The 26,075-nt window shown below is 35.2% G+C and overlaps 1 protein-coding gene and 1 long non-coding RNA gene across 5 annotated transcripts in view; one reads left to right on the top strand and one right to left on the bottom strand.

Moving 5' to 3' along the window:
• The window catches only part of b3galt1b (UDP-Gal:betaGlcNAc beta 1,3-galactosyltransferase, polypeptide 1b), a 108,898-nt gene that overhangs the window by 43,989 nt on the left and 38,834 nt on the right, over positions 1–26,075 (top strand). Inside the window, exons 2-3 of one of the 3 annotated variants that reach the window (XM_015359050.2) lie at positions 14,514–14,565; positions 23,922–23,983. The exons of 1 other annotated variant lie outside the window; for it this stretch is intronic. The gene's annotated coding sequence lies outside the window, so the exon portion shown is untranslated. The remainder of the gene's footprint in view (positions 1–14,513; positions 14,566–23,921; positions 23,984–26,075) is intronic. One more of the 3 variants, XM_015359049.2, reaches the window with a different exon arrangement.
• Positions 10,795–24,823, bottom strand: LOC107078800 (uncharacterized). 2 transcript variants are annotated; one of them, XR_001479768.2, is made up of 3 exons: positions 24,768–24,823; positions 24,324–24,514; positions 10,795–11,272 (listed from the first exon to the last, which is right to left on the bottom strand). It is a non-coding gene; the product is annotated as an uncharacterized lncRNA (long non-coding RNA). The 2 variants fall into 2 exon arrangements; XR_001479769.2 differs by lacking the exon at positions 24,768–24,823 and adding an exon at positions 24,644–24,761.

Raw genomic sequence — 26,075 nt, forward strand, 5'->3', positions numbered from 1 at the left:
ACAGAATTATCTTACAAGGCCAAAGCTTCTCTTCATACAATCTAATGCTTCCTGAATTACTTCAAATGGTACTCTCCAATGGAGACACATGCTTACATCAGAAAATGTTCCAGACATTTTAGATAGCTTTTTTCAGACATGATTTGCAGATTGAAGAGTTATATAGAAAATGAAACAGATGTTTGTGCAGTGTGCCTCTTGAAAATGAGCAAATACCTCATTTTATTATGAAGGCCAGACAAATACAAGGTCTTCTGTGGCTCAACGAAAGCTTTTGATTAGTGGGTAATTTCTTAAATATTTTGAAAGTTTCTAGGTTTCTATATCTCGGGGTCCTATAATTTACAATGTACCTTTTTCATTTCACACTTTAAATTGGAATTTAATCTATATTCTACAATAGTTGGTGAAAGCATTTATGTTTTTAGTTTTTAAATTGAGATACAATGGTTTATTTGTAACATTCATGTCCATGTGTAAAACTGAAGTGTGCAGATTCAATTCAATTCAATTCAACTTTATTGTCATTAAACTTACACAGGTGCATAGTATAATGAAAAGTGTTTCTCATTAGTCACTCAGATCCATGGATATTTACTAATGAATATACTGTATTTGTGAATACAAATATGTTGTTCTAAGTATACCCCACTTATTTTATTTGAAGCTCAGTTTCAGATTCTGCATTGTGTTTAAATATGCATGAAACATTTTAGCTTACATATGGCACATCTTCTCATCTTCTCCTTTCAAAATAAAAGTTTAATATATAAATATGAATGGGATCAGTATCATCACATGAAAGGTCCAGAAATGTTCACCTGTTTTTTTTATCTTTTAGCTACTTTTTAATAATATATAATTTCCCAGCTTTTTGGTCTTTGATATCGTATCAGCTGTAAACATTACTAGTTTGCAGTCTAACACATCCCTGCTCCATGACCTATGCACATGAAACATACTGTAGGTGGAAAATTCTAGGCTCAATTAATTTGTTACTATTGAAACAAAACTGATAAAAATGAAGATAGTAATACCACCCTTACTCCGCTCGTCTACCAACTGAACAGTGAAGAACACCCTCATATACTGTACAAACTCTGTGAAAACAGGTGCATTACTTACAGGTGGCCACCTGAACCGCCTCTTTTGTGACCTCCCCCCTTGTCATTATAGCCCTCAGCCTTTAAAGTTACAACAAACACATGATTATACCAGAGTTTTAATCAGGGGTAGGCAGCTCCAGTCCTCAAGTGTTGGATTCCTGTGGGGTTTTTACATCTTTCAATTAGCATATGATTAAGACCTGGAAAACACAGCTGTTTTGACTTTTTATCCACTTAAGTAGCTCAATCTTATCCACCTAATTAGCTCAATTAGGGTCTGAGATGGAATGAAAACCAGAAACAAATGTGGAAATTGAGGATTGGAGTTACCTACCACTGATCTCACTCATAAATATCATTTAGAAAGAGCATCTTCATACAGAGCCCCATGGTACTCCAATAATTATTCTTATCCCATTCCAGATATGGAATTTGTTTCTGTCTTGTGCTCCACCACTACGTTCTATCTTTCATGTCTTTCGATATGTCTGCGAACATTGTATCCTTTACCATTACAGAAACGTCATAAATCATAGAAGTTCCCATTTCTTGCATGTTGATCCTGATGCTCCTGGCAGTTACTGTACTGTAGGTATAAACACTTTCCCTTGGCCTTTGAAGTTTTCCCTTGTGTCCCTGATCTCCCAGATACAGTATGTATCTCCCTTGTGGATTTACTTTGGATTTTTCACACTTACATTCCTTTTTTTATAATTTCTCCATTGATCCTTGTTTCAAGGACCTTATTCAGGTGTTGCTATAGAAAGGATTACTGTGGTTGAGAAGACTCCATATCCTTAGGATGTGTGGCCCTTGAGTTGTGGGGCACTATATTACACTACACACTTACTACTGCCCTAATACACAGGAAGACAGTATGAAGCCTTGTGAAGCCATTTGCAATATCTGTGGCATATTGATTAATTCACCCCTGTCCAATCAATACCTTTCTGCACTTATCATTTTTGTCCTCTGAATGCCTAAAGTGGCACAACTATTTTCAGTTTAAACCTCTCACTCTTAATCTACCAGTACAAATGAAACATCAGAATATATTCAACAGCTAATGTCAGATCACTAACAAGCATCTGTTGAATGCACCATTTCTCTGTAATCCCATTGCCAGCACTGGTCACAAACCCAAAGTGCAAACCGATTAGATTTGGTTATATAGTAACTTGAGACAGAGAACTGGTGCAAAAGATGTTAAGGTAAAAGTTTGGTTAAACTTTATATCATATAAGATTAGTGTGAAAGAATCAACCCTGCACAAGACCAAAGCAGACAGATCATCTTTCAGTATAATGGGATCTTTCTTAAGTGGTTCAAAGCAGCATGATGCTGAAGGAATAGATGTTTCCCTGATCTTATCAGGCTTTAGGTGTGAATTGTGCAGTACTTCAACAAGTTAAAATAATTAACTTGATAAGCATTGCCTAGGGTTTAATGTTGATATGCTTATCTGAAGGTCAGGCTGCAGAGATGGAAGACAGTTTACTCCATAGTGTGACTGATAAAAATAAAAAAATATACATATAAATGAAACCAGAAATAATTTTGATTTCAAGGTTTGTCTAAACAGTCAAGTATGAATCTACATATTGTAAGATCAATTCTCAAAAGGTCAGCGGTCTTGACTACATTCAAGTAAAAAGGAATTTAAAATTAATCATGTTATAATATTATGATATTTAAAACTTAAATATTTACTTGAACTAACAAAGGTGTTTTTTACCTTTTACAGTCAGATATCGTAACAACTAGAAATCCAAAATTTAATTCAAGAAGCCCTTAACTGTATATAATGTTTTCATTTACTAAACCAGTGATGAAATTGTATAGACTCTCAGACCACATTTGGTGTGGATTTCAGACTTATTTAAACACAATATGGTTATATAGCCTATAGTACAGTATGTCTGAGAAGTGAATAGATAAGAGGTTGCTATTGTACAGTAAGTGGTTATTTTGGACCAGTAAATAGTCTCATTATGGTGACAGGATACAAGGCTATAGGAGTTGTCCCCTTTCAGATTAGACATTAAACCAGTACTGTAGGTACAGTAGGTTTTGACTATTTGGTTATTAAAGAACCCATTGCATTGTTCGTAAGTGTAGAGAGTTAACTTTAGGGTCCTGGCCAAATTTCACTCGGGCTTTGCATAATCTGGCCTACTTCAAATGCCCCCATAATTCAATTGATGAAGCAGTTTCTCACTTCTCTGTCTGTACTGTAATGGGGCTGCTGGTACTTAATGGTTACCTCACCTCACCCAGATGAATGCTGCCCTTTGGGGCTTAATGAAATGGCTCTCCCCTATGTGTCAAGTGCTTTTGTATCCTTTGGGATGGGAAAACAATACAGATGCAAGGAATTATTAATACTTAATTAATTAAAGATTATGCTCCAGAGAGCTGTTAAAGTTTAAGGAGAGCGTTGCTGTGGAAATTAAAAGTAGATTTACCAAGGGAGGAATTTTCTTTTATTACTTAACCATGAGCCAGAGTATTTAAAGAAAATACAGATAAAAGGCATTCTCTTGACACTGAGTTTTCAGAAAATCTCACTCTGAGGGAGACCAAAAAAAGTTCTAGATACGTTTTGATGTGAAAGGAATATTCTCCATCCCAGGTTGTCTGTTGTTGCAGGTTGGTAAAATATGAAGATTAGAAAAACAGATCAGTGTAGAAGATAGATTAAAAAAATAGGGCATATGTAAATTTTAATACAGTATATCGTGTTGTAGGTCTTGGTAACACTTGATGAAAGACAATTTCCCCAAGAACAAATTCATGATGGATTCCATGCCCTCAATTTGATTCATGAGAGAAATTCATAGTCAAGTGATCCTTGACTGTAATCCAAAATGTCAGAAGTAGGCACATACTTGTAGGCATGTAGCTGGGGCACCACATGCTCCTTTGTCGGTAGATATGTAGTCAAAAGCATCCTGGTAATTTCACTTAAAAAAAAGACGATAGGATATGATCCAAACCGTCTGTTGGGAAGAAGAATCTAGGTCACACTGGTCTACCTTTTGATGAGATCTAAAATTTCATTGTCAGGGTGATAGCAGACAATTTACTCTGAAAACCTTTCTTTACAATTTATACAGTAGTTCAGTAATAACACTTTAGTCCAGTTTGATCACTTATTTTAGGTTTTATTTGTACAGATTAGAGCATTGCTTACATATCATTAATAGGTATTTTATTGATGATGGTGGAGCATATAGATGTAAATGTAATTTGCGTGGAACAGATTGGAACAGTTTTGTCTGTTGCAACTAAAATGTATTTCCAAATTTTAAAGCTCAATACATTTTTAGCAAGTGTAGTTATTGGTCATTTTTGTAAGCAGAATGTCTAAATTATCATTTGGCAATGAAAATTAGAGAACCATTGCAGAATCACTTCTGCTTTTTGCTGATCTCATACCTGCAACATGCAAGATATGTACTGTACTTTATCAAATGAATGTGTCTGCAAAGACAATCTTCATTAATTCAATGCTGAGCTGAGATGCACAATGCTGTTGTCTTTAAATATTTAAAACCTAAATAGGGCTTTCTTTAATGTAATGGTCTGGCCAAAATGGTATTCTATGCAATCCAATAATTTACTGCTAACGGCACACTCCATAGCAGCCACCCATTAATAGAAAATGAGTATAAGATATTATTGAAACAGACAAACCAATAATACAATGTCCATATCCTCAATTAGGGGAAGCTACTGTATGTATATATGTATTTTTTACAAAGTTTTAATTTTAAAAATTTATACGGATTACAAGAACCCAAATTATACAGCCCTGTGAACATAATGTTGATATTTTATTAATTACCTCCAAAGAGCAAAAAGCTTTTGGAAGACTGCAGAGCATGTAAATAGCTTTCCTTTGTGAAATCCACTGTAACAGGCAGCCTTAGGCATTTTAAAGCACATGAAAGGTGACACAATGTTCCCATATTCTCTATGTTGAAACAGTTATAGCCCAAATGATTAAACCTACTGTATGGTAGTCTTAAGGATAAGCCTCTGTCCTTTACAAGTTGTTGAAGGTTACCAACATCAATGAGAAAAGCATATAATGTTGCTGAGGAGAAAGACAAAAGACAAAACAAAAGAGAGAGTTCAAATTTAAATATTGTTGCAAACTGGGAGTGATCAAATTACATATAAGAAATGTTCAAATACATAAAATCCAATCCTAAATACTGGGTCAAACAAATTATAAAAATGAACAATTACATTCTCTGTAATCAAGGACTATCAAGTGTTAACAACACATGTAATTTTTTTGTTTCTCTGACACATCTTGGTACTGAAGTAATAACCAGGCAGAAAATTTAAACAAGACAACTACAGTATGTATTTACAATAAAATACAACTTAACAATATACAATTTTTACAGCTATGCTCAGGTTTTTACAGTTCTGTATAATAAAGGGGGATAAAGAGAACAAACCTGTGTTTTATTAAATAAAATGATCTTGTTCAGGACTATCCTATTCACTCTCTAAAACACAAGCTAAATAGGAAACTATTTCCTATCAATGTTCCCCCCAATTTTCAATAGCCTGTGTGCGCAAAAATTTCAAGTTGTGCAATTTTTTTCCCCAATAACAAAAAGTAGTGCAGACTAAATTAAGTGTATGTAAAATTGTAAACCTGCGATTATTTTTTGTTAACATACAGTAGTCATTCTCGTAGATGCATAGAGATCGAAAAGACCGGGACAGCGATTCAGCGAGTGTGGAGCGAGCATGAACAGTGAGGTATGAGACTGCGAGAGCATAGATATCAATTATCGAGTAACAATAAAAAAAAAGCCAAGTTGGGCCTCTCGCAGCCAGTCTCATGTGGTCAATTAAGTGTTTTTCAATTGACAACCGTGTTTGTTTTATTATCATATTTATTTATTTTTTGTGCGCTGTTCAATTTTGTGTTTACGCTGATTTCATAACCTGTGCGTGCGAGCAGGGATTATAGGGAACATTGTTCCCTATTCAAAATAGTGCGTTACTAAACGGTGATTTCTTCCAGCCTGAAAATAGGAAATCAGTATTTCCAACAAATACCTGTACAAAGCCAAAAATCAGTTCTTAAGCGCTCCAATTATGGAGGTTTCCCATCAAAGTAGTTTATTCACCCTTCACTCTCCTTTTGTGACTTAGTCCTCCTCATATATCTCCTTTTCTGTATGCTCTTTTACCCTGGCCATGACTATGGCACATCTCCCATGAAGACTGACTTAATGATTTAACTGTAATCAGCTACCCCCAACACAAAATAACATGTTGTTTTATGGCTACCCTCCTCCATTCTAAAACAAAATTTTTTTCAAAAATAATGTGGCTAACCCCTTTGTCCAAAGCAATATAAATTTGTATTCTTCTTTACAGCTGGGCATTTCATTAATGAAAGTTGAATAAACTGCCATGCTCATGGGTACAACTTACAGTGTTGCTCTAGAGATTTGAACCCACACCGTTTCACTCACAAGTCTAGAGCCCCCAAAACAATACCCCACACTACCACTGCTGGAACAGCTCTTTCATAGCACTAGCAGAGAGAACTCTGGTTATTACACAACACTTTCATCTCTCTCTGCATCTAGACAATGTGCTGTCAGAGGCTGAAAATGACACATAATAACTAAGTTCTCATGATACTGCACAAGGTTGAATGCACATCTGAAAGGGCTCCTTACTATGAAAGTGTTAGGCCAATTTGATCCAATCCACATTTCCTACTGCTTTGCACCAAGCTAGTTCTGCTAGACTTCCCACTGAGGGTCAAAGCTATAAACCATCTTGAGAAACTGAAAAAAACTTATCACAGAGAAGGCATGGCACTGGTAGTAAATGGGCCCTAAATTAACATACTGCATAATGTCCTGTATCTATTAAAAAAGCATGTTTTTCCTTTAAAGTTGGTAATCAAATTGAATTGTTAAAATTCAGTGTTTCTTAAGGGAGCAGTCTACGGTAATTATTTTTTTAATAAAAAAAACATGAGTGTTTAGTGGGCTAAAAAAATCTACAGTGCTGGAAAATATGCATGGCCAAGCTGCAGAAGAATGCTGGAGGTGACACAGATTGTTGTGTTAACCTTCCAGGCACCACAGATGTCCAGAACAATCCCCCCTTAAGCATCATTTTGTGAGCCCCATAGCAGTGCATAATAATGAGCTGCATCTGAAGATCAGATCCCTAGTTATATGGGGTAATTGCAACATCTTGAAATGCTCCCTGTCGATCAAAAAGCAAGGTAGTCTCATATGGAAATGGGAGGAAATTGACAAAATCTTCAGTGAAAAATAACCTTCAGTGAAAAATAATGTCATTACTTCACAGTTGCAAAAATATATAGTGGTTGCTAATTTAGATTTGCCTAAAAATGTGATTATATCAAATTAGGAATTCTTTGTTAATATAGCTTTTGCCATCATAATTTTATGTAAAGCAGGGGAATGGTCCTGGAAACAGATGGCCGAAAACGTAATGCACTGCTTTCACCACCTACAGTCTCGTTTTTGTAGTACTGTCTGGTGCCTCTTTTCAAGGATGTATTCCATAAATATTTTGGGACCTAAAATTTAGGAATCTTTTTACAGTGTATCCATGTTTTGATTTTTTTGCTGGGTACCGACTAATATCTTGTGATGGTTTTAGCTTGGCTTCATTATTTTAATTTCATTCTTTTTTGTGCTAATATTATATTGCTAGAGAAAAAAAACATTAATAGGTGTCGCAGGAAGGCTGTTCAAAGGATGTCTTCGGAATTGTCATCTGTCATGTGGTGAATTCACTCTGAGGAGCCTTATATGACTCGTGGATAGTTTAGCTTTTCTTCTTCATTTACTGCTATTGTGAGTGGCACATTAAATATTGTAATTTGTAACTTATCCATTTATAACATGTAATTTTCATTATATACCCACCAGTTTTATTTCACAAATGACTTCCAGTACTGTATATGAAACCATTTATCACTAACTGTGCAATAAGTGTGGGATATATTAGGGAATCTGTTGTAATTACAACTGTCAGGTGATGTAAAGGGAATCTTAAAGGAAAACGTTAATCCCTTTGTATCATAGCAGTCTGCAGAGAATAGGCTGCTATCCTCGGAAGCATCAGTGAAGTTTGCATTTCAAAAAAGCAATCCTACAATTACCCTTTTTTCTTTGTTTAATTAGGATCCTAGAGACAAACGAGTCAATAAAAAGTTTTAAAGAACAACTCTGATTGATCTTCATAATGATTTCAATCACACAGGCGTATGCTTTGTGTCATTCAACAGAAAAGAGGAAAAGTGATTGCTGGAAGCAGAAATGGCACTGTAAATCTCAGTAACACATTGTGTTGGAGCAAAGAAGACACATTTTTCACTGTAGGAAATCAGAGTGAATACAAGTCACTCGTCTAATAAACTACTGTAAATGGTAATCTCTTTAATGTAATACAATTAGGATTTAATAGGTAAAACATTTTGTGGTTATATTGCATTTAAAATGCATGACTCTTCATTAACATAAAATAAAATGAAAAAATAATAAATCAAATACTATATTTTAAAATTAACATAAATCTTGAGGTTTAAAACATTTCTTTATTATGTTATACTGTAGTAGTAATTTAAATATGAGACAACTTTCAGTCTGTGCTTTTTTTTTTAAAGGTATTTGTGTAAAATAATTAAGATGCTATGAGGCCTGTCCTTTCTTCTTCACAGGCATAATATTCATTGGAATTATCTTCACAATGTTAGTATAACATGCAAGCAAATTCTTGCATCATTGTATTTGTCATTTTCATAGTAGTATTTGTTCGACTGTAAGAGTTAGAAATCAAATTTCTGAGTTCCATAAAGAAAAAAAAAGGATCATTCTGGCATAATAATGGCTAGTTTCCAAAAAGAGGTGAAGGTCTTTTACAGTGAGCAGTTCACTTAATTCCTTTATCTTTAATAAATGAATGATAATTGATGCTTAATAGTAGTGCAGAGAGCATGTAAATTATAGCTTGATTATTTTATTGATTGGTGAAACTGTGTGCATTTTCCCTTTTTATTGTAGTATCTACAAAACTAAGGCAAATCGAACGAGACTCTGGAGAATACGACCCATTTCCAATGACAAAACCAGACATTAGAGCATTATTTTAAAATTCTGTGAAACCAATACAAAAAAAAATAAATATACAGTATGGATGCCAAAAATTAACGCATCAGAAAGATACTCTATATATTAAAGCAAGGATAAATCAATCTCATCATGAATTTGTGCCTATAGAAACAGTAAATATAGACTTAGTACCGACATCAGTAGCTAGGCTCTGATTTTTCTTTTAATGTGAACACTTATTGATGTATGATCAGACAATTTTCCACTTCCCCTCAAGTACATGCTAATTCAGAGGGTGATAAAAGTCCATTATTAACCTGTCAAAACTCTGAGAATTTGATTCTAGTCGTGTTAAATGTGTTGTTGTGGATAAATTCCCAGAGGTACTAGAGGTGTGCTGATTGCTATTGGCTTCTCAGTGAGGGGATTTGTGAATCTGACAGTATCAGCTGTTTTAACACAAAGAGGTTACTGTATATGATTAGGGCTCAAGAAGCCAATATTGAGATGCTCTTAAGGGAAAGTAAAGAATTTATTTCACTTACTGGGGAATTGTTGAGCCTTTAACCCTTGGTGGTGGGATTATGTTCATATAGGCTTTTAACTGTCACGCTCCTAACCTATAGAACACTTAAGTCAGTTTCAGGCACTAATTATGTTAAGGAACAGATTTCGAAGCATGTCAATTGACCTTAGTGTTATCTTTTGCTTTTGACCTGGGGGAGTTATCTGGATACTCTCTGTGTTTGCGTGGGTGCTATGGTTTCCTCCCATAGACCAGAAACATACAGATAGGTAATCTGGCTTTTAGGAAAACTGGGTATTAGTGCAAGTGTATACTGTACGTGTGTTTGTGTCTGTCCCATGATGGACTGGTGTCCCTGCCAGGGTCTGTCCTGCCTTGCTTGCCCAGATAGGCACCAGCTTCCCTGCAACCCTTTTAGACTGCTTTTTAGAAACAATTATAATACAACCTGGCAGCCTATGTACAGTAAATAAACTTCATATACTGAAGTTACAGAATCCTTCTTCAACCTGGAAATTCTTAAAAGGAAATTATCAGCGTCTAGGCAGATAATTTCAATTTAATATCATTTGTGCAATTTCTAGACTATTTTTGGAACATTTCATAAATTTAAACCACACAAAGTTGTATAGGTAAATTCGTGATAATGTACTGCATAACTAGCTGAACACTTGTCGCCTGCTTATCTTACAAGCATATGTTTTAATTAAATGTATGCCCTATATCTACATTTTTCCTAAAGTAAATTAAAATTAAGCATTTAGTTGTCATACCAGACATCTGCTAGTTTCAATAATCATATGCATGCAATCAGTAAATTAAGATTGCTGTCTGCTCCGAGAAAAACGTGCTAGCATTTTGTTAATGTACATTTATGAATCTTTGGATTTATTTATTGTTTGACTTAATTAAAGCTGTAATTCATATAACCTTGCTAGTAAGAGATGAGCTGTGAAGAGATATGCTCTTTTTCTTACCATATTTCAAGCTTTGAGTAGCTTCCCTTGAGACAAGTGATGACAGTAAATCTGATTAATTTCTCTTTTTAATTGTTGCAGAGTTCCATCCCATTAGCCAATGCTTGTGAGTAGCAATTAATAACAAAATAAAACTTCCTTTGGTGAAGTTAATTTATTCTTGTGGGAATCCTTCTATGAGGACATTTTCAATAATTCGATACATGTGATTTTAGACAATTTATTATACAGAAAAATTAAGTTTTTACAAGTGCAGGATTGTTCTAAAAGTACCTTTTCTGTTATAATGAAAGGTCAGTACTTAACACCGTCCCAGATATATAGAGATAAATGCTCACTCTGATAGATCCTAAAAAGAAATACGTAATTCAAATATAAAAATGTAGCTCATTATCCCCAACTTCACTTTTGGTCTGTTCAGTGCTAAAAAACTCTTGTTAAATTAGTCCTCAAATGGTAGGAATCCTCCCAAACTCCTGGAGCTTCGGTGTGTTGGAAGGTGGAACTCAGGGTCTTATTTCTTCAGCTCTGGAGGATACAAGAGAGTATTATGGCTGACTACTTCCGATAGCAAGATGCTTTTCCAGAACCAGACATTCACCTTTTAGCTTGCTATTTTAATACCTTGTTTGGTCATTTTTCACACAGGCTTCTGTCCAATCATAGAGTCAGAGTTCAGTATACTGTATGTGGTTAGGGAACGTTATGGAATATCAACCCAATTTACTGGTTCTAGCCCACCACAGCTTACCTGCTCGGCCATTTCACATTCCACTTCAGCATTAGTAAAAGATTTCAGATTCTTGTGTTGTTTAATTGACTCTAGGGGAGCCACTCAACAGGTGGTCTTCCCATGTCTTCTTTGTGGCTTGCAACTGTGCTGTCTTCATTTGATCATGGTTGTAGGCCCGTATAGGCTAAATGATTTCCTGATTGGTGGCTGTCAATCCTTATTGATACCATACCCCCCAGCACATATCAGTATTTAAGTTCTTATAACTCAGTGGTGTCATTGGTAACGCAAGGGGACACTAAAATTCTGAAAGGAACATATTGAGAAAAATGCTAATGTTAATACATTAAATTATGAGTTGTGTCTTACAAAGAGTTGCCCTGTATGTCTTAATGTGCGACCATATTGTATACATTCATTTTTAGCAACAAATGCTGCACCTTTACTATATTAATAGCAGCATTACAAAGGCATCATTGAATTGCAGTTCAGGACTGAAACAAATACAGTGTAATTACAGTGCAGTGTAAAATATGAGAGGACGTTGTATTACAAATGAACAGACCTTTCTCATGATGGTAGTAATAGTGAATAGTTATATCCATTGCAAAATATCTTTCAGCATATTTATCTTTTCCAGTCTTTGAAAAAAACACAGTTATCCACTTCATTTATTTTTTCATTAGTGTATTAAATGACATGACACAAGATTATTCAGATAGCAAACACTACCTCTAAATTCATTAGAAAGCATTGTATGACCTTTACTATACTAAGCAGGTGTGAATGCTGATTTATAGTAAAAGGGCATGCATCAGTGGGTTTGTCAGTTTAAGTTAGGAAGAAAACACAGGGTGAAGCTGGTAAAACATTTGTTTATTGGAACTTGGTTAGAGTTGCTGATCTTTTAAAACAAGAGTCAATTATTGCTCAATTATTGACCAGGTCATATACTACCACTGCAATGTCTTTCCTTTTATCGGCATGTGACTATGTTCATAATCCGAATTAATGTTGTAGTGGTGATGGCTTGAACGTTCTGAAACAATTAGAAGTCACAACAGTAAATTCTGAGTGTTCTATGACTTCTAGGAATCGATCAATCCTAACAAATGGCAACATATACACAGACATTCAAAAGTTACAATATGCAATTTTCTTTCATAGAACAAAAAAAATGTGCAACTTAGACCAAACATATGTGAATGAATCTGCCATGATACAAACATTGATCACTCAGGGATTACAAAGATGCTAATAATTGTACAGTTTAAATACGTTAATTATAATTACTTAGTATTGTAACCAACCTCATAATTTAAATCAATTTCATATAAAACATCAGCATTTATACACTTAAAATACAAGTAAATATTTAGTTACTGTTGTGATTTGATCTTTGTCAAACACGTTTGGAATAAAAGCTTAATTCTTGAAGGTCATGATGTTAACAGTGAAAGTATATTTGTCCAAATTAGAACACCTGGGATATGGCAAAAGTCTCAAGGCCTTAGATATTATTATAGGGTCATTAGTTTGATTGAGAAAGCAGAATTGAGTTTTCATTCCCTCTTGCATCCATGAAATGGGATTTGCTTTATATATTTATTTTAATTTGATTTTTTTTTTACTTCTTAAATGCCCTTCATCCTCAATTTCTTTAATGCAGTGTTCCCCAAGGTATAACTATGCTATCAAAAATGTTATCCCTTTTAATCATCCCTGCACTTGACTTTCTCAGATTTGGCCACCAGCATGGCTGTCTACAGTATGTTAGATTACTATCCACTATTAAGCCATCAGAGTTTCTCTATCTATGCCTCTCTTAATCAGCCTTTTCAAGATATGGAACTAGTAGAGGTTAATGCCTCTCTGAGAAGCAGAGAAAATGCACATTTCAGATGTTGAGCCTTCTTCAGGTTTGAAAGAGGATGAGACGCTTATGAATGTTGCATTGATATAAAGTAAAGGAGAACAAAAGGAATATCATGCAAGAGTAGACACAGCGGGTGTGAAAGACTGCCCATATGAATGGAAATCTGGGGGAGACGTGTAAAATGTTGAAATCCGTAAATGAACGAACAGGTTCGAAAACGAAATCAGTCTGTCAACAGCTGGTGGAAGATGGAGATCCAAATTTAAGGATCATTTTGGTTCCTGATTAATTTGTAGACGCACACCTGAAAATGCCCAAAAATGTTTTCTTTCCCGCATGGAGTTATCCTCTACTTATTTTGTTGCAGCTCTCAACTTTCACCTTCTCAAGATCATTTTTATAGAAGACAAGAGGGCTGAGGAACATAGTTGAGCATCCCCCACGCAGGATAGTATCGGACTCCACAGGGAATTAAAATGGTTTATGTATACATTTGTTTGAAGATTGTTGCTTTTCATATAATGACGTGCACACTTCTATGACCCCTCTCATATTGTGCAAGAATATAAGAACATAATAAAAGTTATAAATGAGGTGATGCCATCTCGGCCATGTAGCTTGTTCTGTTGAGAAGAGGAAGGAATTCAATAACCTTTTGTGTAAAAAAGTGCCCCTGTCCTCAGTCTTACGTTCTCTTGCTCTCAGTTTTCATTTGTGTCCTCTGGTCTAGGGCTTCACTATTGATCTTGAGGAAGTATATTGGATTGCCCTTGTCAACTCAAGGATATTGAATACTTGAATCATGTCACCTCAAAGCCTCCTTTATTTAAAACTAGTCAGCGTTGTTTAAGATTAAATATCTTAATTTATTTTACTCTTTAGTTTAGACGGCAGAGAAATAGGATGTATGGTATGTTATCTGGTGGAAAATTATCAAATTTAATGAGGATTTCGTATATGACTGTCACTGGCGACAGTTCAGGGACACTTATATCAGCTATGACTAATTGCCCAATGTTTCCTTCTTTCATTTTGAAGAATAATGGATAATATGAATGTTTCTTTGCACATTTCAAAAGGAAGAAAAAATGAACATCAGGTAGAAAATAAAGAGAATACATTCTATCTCTTAAGATGTTTTTTTTTTCATTTGTTTCCAGAGATCGTGTGATGAAGGAGGCATGTGATCTGCATTGGAGCCAAGAGCTTAAGGTACTCTATACAAGCCGGGTTGTTCAACAAGTACTGCAATGTGCTTTTCTGTTAAAAAATATAATGGATGAAAAAACTCTATCCTATAAATCAAAATACCTTTCTTCTTCATTGAAAATGGTGAAGATCTCACATAGAAATAATGTTTTGCTCATAAGCCAACAGCTTTAATCTGCAGATATCATCTCATCTCATTTTCTAACCGCTTACTCCTGCTGAGGGCTGCAGTGGCAACAGGCTGTGAAAGATCAGACTTTCCCTTTCTCCAGCTCTTCCTGAGGGATTCCAAGGTGCTTCCAGGCCAGCTGGGAGACAATGCCTCCAGCGTGTTCTAGGTCTGCTCCAAGGCCTCTTCCTTATGGGCCTTAAAACTTTAGTACAACTCCATCTAAACCACCTTTTCTGACTGCTTCTCTTAATCCAGAGGAGCAGCAACTCTCCAAGTTCCTCCTAGACTGCTGAGCTGCTCACCCTGTTATGGAGAGTAAGCCCAGCAGCCCTACAGAGAAACCTCATCCGCGTGTACCCATGATCTCATTCTTTTGCTCGCTTCCCAAAACTGAAGCTTTATATACAAGTTCCCATGCAAACCAGTTTTATCTATCCATCCTTTATAAGACAAACACTCCTGACAAACGTCACGGCATCCCACACCCATCCCAGAAGCACAGAGTTACAACCTGAATGGGACACTGCATGCAAGCACACAGTAACTTAGAGACGCCAATAAACCAGCCAGCAGATCTTTGAACGTGGGATCAAACCAAAGCTTCCAGAGAAAACCCACTTAAAAGAGGGAAAGCACCAAAAGGTCACCATGCCTACTCAGTATTAAACGTGCATGGCATATGGATCATGAAGCAATAACATGATCATGACGCAATGGCAATAATCAACAATACACCCTGTCCCACAACACTCGACTTAATGCAGTCACTTTTATATTAAAAAACTCCTGTGGGTCCCATAACATTTTGGAGGTATAGAAGAGTTTATAGCATATGTGTAGGAGCAGGGAGTGCAGCAAGTTCCTTTCATGGATGAAAAGTGCAGAATAAGCATAATGTGGTCTCCACCAGGGCTCTGTTTTACACCTCAGACTCGTTTTGCTTTTGCATATCATTTCAGGATTTATCCCTGAATGTTGTGCGTAATCCGTATTGCAATCATATCAGGGAAGCTCCTAAGTGATTTTATTTACTGTGTATTTCATTTTGTGTTTAATTACCAAATAGTATAGGGTAATGAAATGTACAGTATTTATACATTTCTCTCCTAATTTCAATTTACTGTACTGCATATTTTGGAGTGTATGCTATTTGGTGTTTATCTATTCAAATTATAGAATTTGAATGTTTTTTTCCCATTAATCATTATTTCAGTTTCCTCCCTCTATATAAATTCCTTTCTGGAATAAGACATAAGACACGCTAGCATCTGCTACCTTCTCTCCCTCTTGCTCACTAGCCCCCTCCATTATTAGCACACACACTTGTTAACAATTAAAAGAAAATGAACGATGGTGAGCCTGCAGTTCTGCTCTCCTGTCTCTCATTCCTCTCTCACAGACACACCTAGGTTAAATAAGGGAGGATTACTGAAGTACCTTGAATGGTAATTCTACTGAATTTTTAGCCATCTTCATTTAAGATCACAGTTTGTCCCGATAGATCTGTATTTTTAAGTAGAAAAATGCACCTTTTGGCTTTAAGGACATGTAAAATAAAGAAATGATGTTAATGACAAGGGACACCTGGCAATGTGTTGATTAGATTTGAATGGTAAATGTGATTAGTTACTACAATCAGGACTTCATATTGGCTGATCAAGTATAATTTTTTTTTTTTACATAATTTAAGATTCTGAAGAATGTGAATGAAAGTGCTAAATGACAAGCTTGGGCAACCTAAGCTGTATTATAACAGACAAATGTGCTATAATAATAGAAAACACTACTGGAGGCTTCGAGTAAACTGCTGATGCTGGATATTGTCTGTCAAATGCATAGTTTGCAATTGGTGGATGAATCAATGTTTTGATTTAATCTCAACCTACAGACATCTACAGTACATTATCTTTCTATAAAGTATGAGTGAGGAGGATTTGTAATACTTTAATTTTCAAAGCTGTAGAGATTATATGGAAAAAATTAATATAATCACATAGATTGAAGTGAATTTACTTCCTCTGCTTTCAATGCTGTAGGGATTCCCAAGGGCAGGTTTTAACATTATGCAGTTACAAATGTAAATCAATGCATTGTTAGCTGTGTCACTTGTAAGAGCATAGCAGTGGAATTCTGATGAACATCTTTGGTCTTTTATCATGAATAAATATGTAAATATAATCAATTCACTGAAGACAAGCTTAGAAAGGTGATTACACTTGCAAACTTCTGAGACTCGGAGCTGAATATTTCCGATACAAATCTAAAATGTAAGCATTGTTTAATTATGCTTTAAAAAGTTTAATTATAATTTACATTCCTTGTCACAAGCATAGCTAGAAGCTTTATCTGTTAGGTAAACCATTTCATAAATCAACAATATAGGTCCAATTTTCTCTAAAGATCCTGTTTGTGAAAGAAATTGTCGTGGAAATTGGTAATCGGGTGTCTTGCTTAAATAAAAAGAATCAGAACTCATTCTGATGAGGCATTATTTAGGATAATGTGAATATCTGCGCAGCACACTGCTTTCTTGCTTAGTAAATCCACATACTTACAGTAGTATACTGGCAATAACAGGTTATATTTTAAATTAAAACCCAGTGAACAAACAATACAGTATGATACTGAAAAATCTGCTGATCTTCCAGCAGCAAAATGTGCAATAATTATGGATTCAATTTCAAAAACCATTCTCTAAAACATTTTAAGCATCCCCATAATTTCAATCTGTTACCTGCATTCATGAATGCTCAGGAAGTTGTGATCTCCAAGTTGAATGAATTATCATTAACTTATTAGCTTTCTAGTGCAAGAAAGTCTGGCTTTTATTTAAATTAATCAATAGTAATGACTCTGCAATGGGCAGGTGTTGTACCCATTACTAGTCAGGATAGGCTCCAGCTTTATATTGAATAAATCAGTTAAAAAAAAAGGATGGATGGATACTGATGACCAATTTTAACCAAAAAATAAATACAAATACCCAAAACAGGTCATCTCAACAAAACACATGTTTCTGGATAGTGTTTTTAAGAATATAAGATGGTATATCAAGGGGCATTTTATTTGAACTGCAGTTAACATTTTCCCCTAACCTTCAAAGATGTGTTGGCAGAGAGACTAAAGCAAACAACAAAAAACATAATGTGTACAGTATATAACCCATGCTGTAGAATGTTTATATCCTCTTTTATTTTCTAATTAGCTATATTGCCTGTTAATTATATTTTGTCCTCATTGACCTAAATCCAGTGCTACCACCATGTGTACAAGACATTTTACAATATGATACATTATTGATTTAAGGTTTTATAAATCATGCATCTAATACAAAGTCTCAATGTCATTGTGTTTTGGCTGTTTCACACAGATATGCAAAATCCACAGTCATCACTTCCCTAACAAAAAACTGTCTAAAAGATTGAATAAGCACATTCCTGTAACTTTATCAGTCTTTTGAATGTCAAATTAAATTTTCTACTATGCACTTTTAGGTAGTTAATATAGTCATGCACCAGTCATGCTATATATTCAATATTCTGCTATGTTGTCTATATTGTTCAGTGTCCTCCACCTATATCTTCCAATAGCAACCTGTTTCATTCCAAGTTATGTATAACTTTGAGAAAGGCAACAACTTTAAATTCTGCTGTTTAAAATGTGCTTTTCCACTTAAATGGCATATACAAACTTTTTTTCAGCACACACATTGAAACACGTTAGCACAATGACAGACAAAAAGAATCTTCGATATCCTTCGCCCTGATGGAAGGTTTAAAGTGTTCTAGCTCAGGAAGGTGTGTGAAAGAATGACATGGCATTTCAATTTGAATGACAAGACGCCCTGGCTTTTTTTTATGTATCACTGCATCTCTGTAGACAGCCGTGACTACATTTGGATTTACAGTGACAAAGAGGGAGAAAACATTTACAGGCTCTTAGGCTATTGAAGCATGCCTTTATCTTTGACAAAATGCCACAGTAGGTGAAATAGTATTCTATTAACAGATTATATAGGAGTTAAATTAAGTGACACAGTGCACAATTGAATGATTTTTATATTTAAAAATGAGCGCATGAAATTTTGTGTCAACATGAGTCATTAAAAGGCACTGTCAATATAAATGTGCCATAATGCAAAATGCAGTTTATGGAAGAGATTGCACCTTAATAGCCACAGTAAGTACGTGTTTTCATTGTTTCACTAGACAGAAATCAAATTGAGGCTAGCCGTGTAGGTCTTTGTGCTCTGTCTTCATATTTAACATAACTGAAAATGACTTTTAAAAGACAATAGATTATGGCCTCAGAGAACAATAAAATGATTAGTTTAAGAATGGGCAAAATGAGAAAGGAGGAAAATGTTCAAAAATACAGAACTGTGACTTGATAAAATAGCTGAAGATACAACTAATCTGCTGTGGGAGTATCTGGATCCACACAGAAAGACCTGATTTTCTTAAATGAACAATGTAATGTTATGAAACTTTATTATATTGTGGACCTAGGATATAGAAAACCATGTTTCCAGGTAAATAAATGAAATGTCTGCCCCGGTGAACAATAAAATGTGAAAAAACAGTAAAACTAACTCCAATAAATGACACCTCGGCGACTTGCAACAAGGTTCTTGAAATTGACTTCCAGAAAGGGACCAGCCACAAAATGTGAATCGGTTCAGGGCTTTTTTATATCTGGCACTGATTGAGTGGCCAACGGGACTTTACTCTCAAGCCTAAAAATCCAACAATTTCTGATTTGTATATTGGTTTTCTTTTAGATCATTTAGAGACAGTGATAGGTAACGGGAAGATCATCTATGACATTAAATTGGTTGACAATGGAAGAAAATAAATAGGTCTAGTTGCAGCACATTTTAGAGAAAAAAAAACTGTTATGAGCATCCTAATGTGAGTCTCCTCTGACACTGTTACAGTATTTGATGGACATCTGGTTAAGGGCCTTCTTAAACCTAATGACAAGATGTTTATACTTTACTTCTTTAGACTAAAAAATGATTGGATCTTCCCTTTTGGCGTCAGGGTTATTAACCTTCCTTTGGTGCAAGAATGCTTTGTCTTCAGCAGAATTACTATTCTTCCTTTGCATTTAGATTGTGACACAGAACACATTCTGTGTCCCCTCTGGTCTTGTCACTTTTTTCCCCCCTTTCTTACTCGTTGCTTATCCTATCGCACATGATTCTTTGCAGCTGTTTCTACATATTCATGTCATGATCGCTTTTCCAGTTAAATAGAACTGCAGAGAGTCTTATTTTAGTTGATGCCCAGATATTATACAGGAGTGGCTATTTAGTGTCGCATTACTTTGTTTTTAATATTTGAAAAGTCAGGCTTGATGTTTAATTTTTTTAGCTTTTGTGCAACATACTGTACTGTACATGTGCTTCATCCCACTTTAGCCGACAGTCAGCTTTCAGAACTCTTTCTAGAACCTTTTTTTTAACTGAAATCATGCCTTACCTTGGAGAGAAAAAAAAATCTAAGGAGAAAAAAAATTCACCCAAAGCACATTTAAGAAGTGAAGTATGAAGCGATAAAATGGGAAAAGTTCAAATGACTTCAAATTCTGTGTGGTTGTTCTAACCCTCCGAAACAGAATGTGAAGCAGTGTTGTGCTCTTTCCTTCAATCTTAGAGCTATATCATGTATGTACTTTTGATGTTTTACCCTATTGAAAATAACATCAAAGATATGGGGTTCTGTATGTAGCAGTAGTTATTGCTGCCTTTCCCTGTTATCGACTCCATTTGTCACATTCAGCACTGCGCCTATGGAATTAAATATGGAACATGGAATGTTGCTTGGGGTAAGTTGCATATTGCCCAAATGACACTAAAAATAAATCATTGTCCTGTAGATTGTCCCAGGTGAGAAGAAATCATTGATTTTGCAGTTAACATTTTAGGAGAAGCAATGTTTTTCCAATGAATGGAATAAATAGTAATACACATCAAATAATCTTTACTAAAATCAGTGGACCGCATCTCTATATGATAGTATTTTCTGTTAACTACCCTTTCAAGGGAAAGGCTTTTTGTGACTTAAAATGCAAGGTGCGTTATTTGCAGTGGATGAGTGTTTTAACAGTTATTTTTCTGCCAATGGCTTGTCTCATGGCAAAGATTTTAAGTTGTGGCCTGTAGTAAACTCTGCACTCATAAAAAATTGATTCAGATTTTTATCACCAATACGTTTTTTGAGAATGTTCCAGTTGGTTCTTTAGACCTTTGTATAAGATGACAGCTCGCTTTACAAAAGAAAGAAGCAAAGTTTACCAAATAGTTTTTGCAGTATTATTGATTTTCCTCAAGGTTTTAAATTTTATCTTCAGTGACTTCTATGTTCAATGTCAACAGCTTTTTGCCAATATTTTCTATTTTCATACATATTTTTCCTAATATTTTGCAAGTTAATAACCATTGAAAAGTGCATGTTATAATTAATCTTCAAGAAAATGCTAATTATTTTTATGCAAGCTGTGTTAATATATTTATTAATTTACAAGACCTTTGTGCATTTCTTAAAATTTAAATAGATCTTAATTACACTGAACTGTATACAAATAATAGGATTCATGTTATGTAAAGAATATATACTGTATTACATACGTACTGCACACTTAACTTGCTGCACCATGAATGTTTTATTTATGTATTATTAATTAAAACTGCACTGTTTCTTAGATATAATTTCTTTAAATACTTACCACTTAATTATTTTGTGTCTTATAATAATCTTCCTTACATTTCTTAGTTTCTGTAGTCTACAATGGAATGGCATTGTATTTTCTTAAGGGGTTTCATTTTTATTTTCGTAAAACAAGTTGTAAACCTGACCCATCTTTAAACCAGGGATAGGTTATTTCAGTCCTTCAGGACAGGCAAATTGTACATGGATCTTCAATTAGCAACTGCTTTAGGCTTAAAAAATATAGGGGATTCAACTTTTTCCCCCAAAATGTTGTAATTTTTTGAAAATCAGATGTTGAATGTAAACCAGAAGACCCAGTAGACCTTAAACCCTGGAGTTGTCCATGTCTACTTTAAAGCATGAACCATATCTCAGCTATAAAAATCCTCGCTTTCTCTGAGGGGGGATGTATTTTATGATTCAACAATCACCCTACATCTGCTGTTTTATGTATGTGAATAAATGCAGTGAACGAAAGTGTAAGGCACAAAAAGGCTTTGGAGCCTCTATATTCTGTATTACACATGGAAACCAGGGAATACAAGGTAAGACCAATAAGTCATCGTGAATCCTTCAAATAAACTGAAGTATCAAATTGTTGCTCAAATAAAAAAATGCTAGGAAGGTCATTCTGCTAGGTAAGGAGAATGAGACATACGCTGTTTATACTGTATATACAGCAAATGACTCCTATGTTGCCGATTAGCTAAATTTGTAGTTAACCCCATTAAATGAAGAAAACCTGGATCTGGGAATGTGTTGGGAGCATGTTTTACACACTTTACTAGAACTTTGCAAAATGCCTATGCTGGATTTTGCATCATGAGTGACATATTTGGTAAGCTTATGTGCCTACAGGGCAGCATATTCAGTATCTTGCACATACTGTATATTTAGTTGACTCTTAAAGAAAAAAAAACATTAATGCATGGGGAAGCTGAAGTCCCCATGCTGGAGAGTCTTTTATTGATTTGCATAAAAGCATCTTAAAAATTAATAAAGGTACACTTTGTCAGCAGTAAGTTACAGTATATAAATTTAAAGAGAAAGAAACTTAAAAGCCTTCTAAAGCAAAAAGTACAATAGAGTTGTAGGACAAGTAACTAGGATGTATATTTCAATTCTTCCAAGCATTAGAGATCAGTACCATATTTTCAGAGAATGATGAATGATGGATTGTCAGAAGCTTCTGTTCGAATAGGAATTTTGCTGTATTGTATGAAGAGATTTCTTGTAAAAATTTGTCAAACGTTTTGTGTTTCGAAGGCTTGATTTGAACTTCACCCTTTATTACAATCCTCACAGCCTTTCTTTGTGGATGGGTATACCCGTCAGTTGCAGTTTCACCTGCCTCACAGATCCTTCATGTTTTTTAGTTTTATGGCACTTCCTCTTCATGTGAATAAAAGTGATAAGTGTGCCAAGCACTGCTTTAGCAGCATTATTCCCTGAAATATCATCACATTGACCCAAATGCAGTCTTAAAGAAATTCTTTTGTGAAGGTTTTAATTAGCGTGTGGAGTCAGTGCTCAGGTATGCACAGCACAGGTGCCAAATGGAATGAAATACGAAGGAGAACTCGGGATGCTCTTATTGAAAATAGTTTTTCATAACTGCTCTTTATAACTCATGATGCAAAGGATTTTTGTGAACCAAGTTCCCCATTAAGAAATAATCCCAATAATTGCCAATACTCTTACTTTGTAAACCTGATGTTCACATTCGAATATCTCCAATTAGGATTCTTGTTTTCATGATTGTGAGAATTTGTTTTTATAGACAAGCAGTTTTGGTATGGCTTAATCAAATTATACCAAAGGTAGAACAGCACTTTGGACTTTTAGAGACTAAGAAGTTAATTATGTGAAAAAAAATACAGACATTTCTAACCAGGGGAAAAGACTGACAAGTCTTTGATTCAATGCAATTATTTGTCTGGTTTTTTTTTCCCCAAGCTAAAATTGATAACATCTTGATTCAGGTTGTACCTTTCGATTCCACTTCAAGGATAATTTATGTAGTCTCAAACATAATGCATCTCACCTTGCAGAGTTTCATACAGTCTCTCTCTCCTCAGCAGAGGAGTATCTGAAACGATCACTAAAATATAACCATATAACCCACTGCACATTTCTTGATTCCTGTTCCCACTGCTTTGCCATGTTCAAACTTTGTAATTCTCTGTCCTATTATTTCACACATCATCAACAAAACATTAAGATCTGGACTTGTTCACTCTGCCCTTAAACTTGGAATTACAATTAATCTGTTTAAAAAGCAGAAACTTATCCCAATTTGCATAGTAATTAAAAATACATAACTAACCATTTTTTCAAATATTCTATTTAGTTACAAGTTGATTTATCAGCACAAAGGTACTGAAGTTATTCTTCTATTAAATTATGATAATTGTAAATAATGAACCACTGTTGTCTGCTTTCTCTTTTTATCTATTATCTTCCTCCTGGACAAGTGCTTAGTGCTGGCTTTGATACTGTTGATCACACCATCTTGCTGAATAGATGAGACAGCGTTGTAAGTATTACTGGCCCTAATTTTTGTGGTTTAAATCTTGGTTTTGTGGTTCAAAGAAATAATTGAATCAATTAGGTCACATTTGGCGTCTCATAATACTCTTTTGTCCAGCTCCTCATATCGTCTATACAGTATGTTCAATTGGATTGATTCCTTGTAGGTGAGGTATCGGCTTTCACTTCTGTGCTAATAAAACCGAAATGTACGTTTTCACAAATCTTGATCAAAGCCTTGTCACAGAGTTTAGGTTATGTTAAAAATGGATGCAACAAAACATCTTACAGAAAACTGTAAACTTTGACAAGACCAAAGTTACGCTGTTCGACTCTCTAAATCATACCTTGGCTACAGGTGGTCCTGAAGTCGGCCCAAGTTCTCACGATTGGGATCTTTGTCACCTTCATTCACATCTCTCCTAGTCAGATGCACAAAAGCTCATGCAAGGGCAGCGGGCGCAAACCCACCACAATCCACGACTTTCCTCTGCGTGGTGTTGCGATCAGACGAGTAACCCGGACCAGCAGGAAAGCGCTATACAGGAAAATAAAACTCATATGAGACAGGTCCAACCAAAGCTTCTTCTTATTACAACAATCAACCTAAAGAACCATAAAGAAACAAAATACATAAAGCAAAAACACCATACATAACAAAACTTACGAACAATGTATTACTCCCGCCTCATATGCCTACCGCTTTCACTTCATAATCTTCATAACCAAAAAAAAAATTAATAACGGACATGCGTAACCAAATCAACACACAACATAACCCTGGTTCTTACCGGGAGAGCACTCCCGGACGGGACAGAAGAAAGATCTGCGGGAAACGAGCTCTTTTAACACCTGTCTCGCACGTACCACTAATTTGGCAGCGGGTTTAGTTTCCACTAAGGACATCATCTACTTACAGTAGGACATCTACCCAGGACAAGAACTACAACTATTAAAATTAACATCCACCCTAAAGTCACTTATAAACTGTAGTACATTACTTAGTAATTAGTACACTTATACCAATTATATTTTTTCTCACCCCCACTGGGAAACCTATGGTGGTACCTTTCCCGCCGTGCCAGGGACGGTCTCCTTCACTACAAACCCGTTACAACTCTGTTCGTAATTCAGTGGAAGACTAGATCTGTACTACATTACATAAGCCTTTTCATTATCCAGGCTTGTTCATTGTAATGCAGTGTTTACTGATGTTTTTAAACACGTTCTTAACAAGTTTCAGCTCAGATCAACCCAGCTGCTCAGATCTTAATTAAAACTAGAACACATGAGAAAATATCAACTGATGTTGCTTCCTTGCAATAACTCCCTATTTATTTCATAATGGATTTTGAACAACAGTTGCTCACCTTTAAGGTCTTGAATGATTTGGCTTCTGATAACATCAGTGAACTGTTAACTTCCAATACCTGTATGTCCTTGGCCTTATTTGGACTCTTCTTTCAGCTACTGAAGTTGATATTATAGAACGTCTGATAATAGGTTTCTCAAACCTCAAACTTAAAATTTGTTTCCTATAATTGATTTTTCCTGCAATGAAAACAAAAGTTGGTCTTAATCTATGGAAAATTAGATTACCAACATAGACTCAAACACAATGTTTCCATGCATTGAAAGCTCAGTTCTTAGCGTTTAATTAAACTTCTCTTTATTCTTTGAGTCAGGCCGTGATATTATATTAATATCCTATAAAGACTGCTCATTTTACGTATGAATTATGTTGGCTCTTTCAGTGGGTGGTTAGAAGAGCTGAACAACGTACTGTATGCCTCTTAATTAGTCCAATTTATTTAACGAAAAAGCAGTTCTTTAATACAGTAGTACTTGAGTTAGAAAACACAAGCTTTTAATAAGTTACTGTATACATTTCCTCCAGTTGCTTTCAAAAGCACATGCATGGAAACAGCAGACAGGTTTTTAGAGTTGAGTCTGGCTAATTCTTACATGGAAAACATTGGAGACCTGTTTGACAGTAAACATGAGGCACTGTAAACTTCACAGGGAGTTACACTAGCACTTTGCAATTTCTGCAATGTCTCAACCTAATGTTACAATACAAAGAGCTGACAGAAGGCCAG

The sequence above is a fragment of the Lepisosteus oculatus genome, chromosome 12, assembly GCF_040954835.1.
Source record: "Lepisosteus oculatus isolate fLepOcu1 chromosome 12, fLepOcu1.hap2, whole genome shotgun sequence".
Taxonomy (NCBI): domain Eukaryota; kingdom Metazoa; phylum Chordata; class Actinopteri; order Semionotiformes; family Lepisosteidae; genus Lepisosteus; species Lepisosteus oculatus.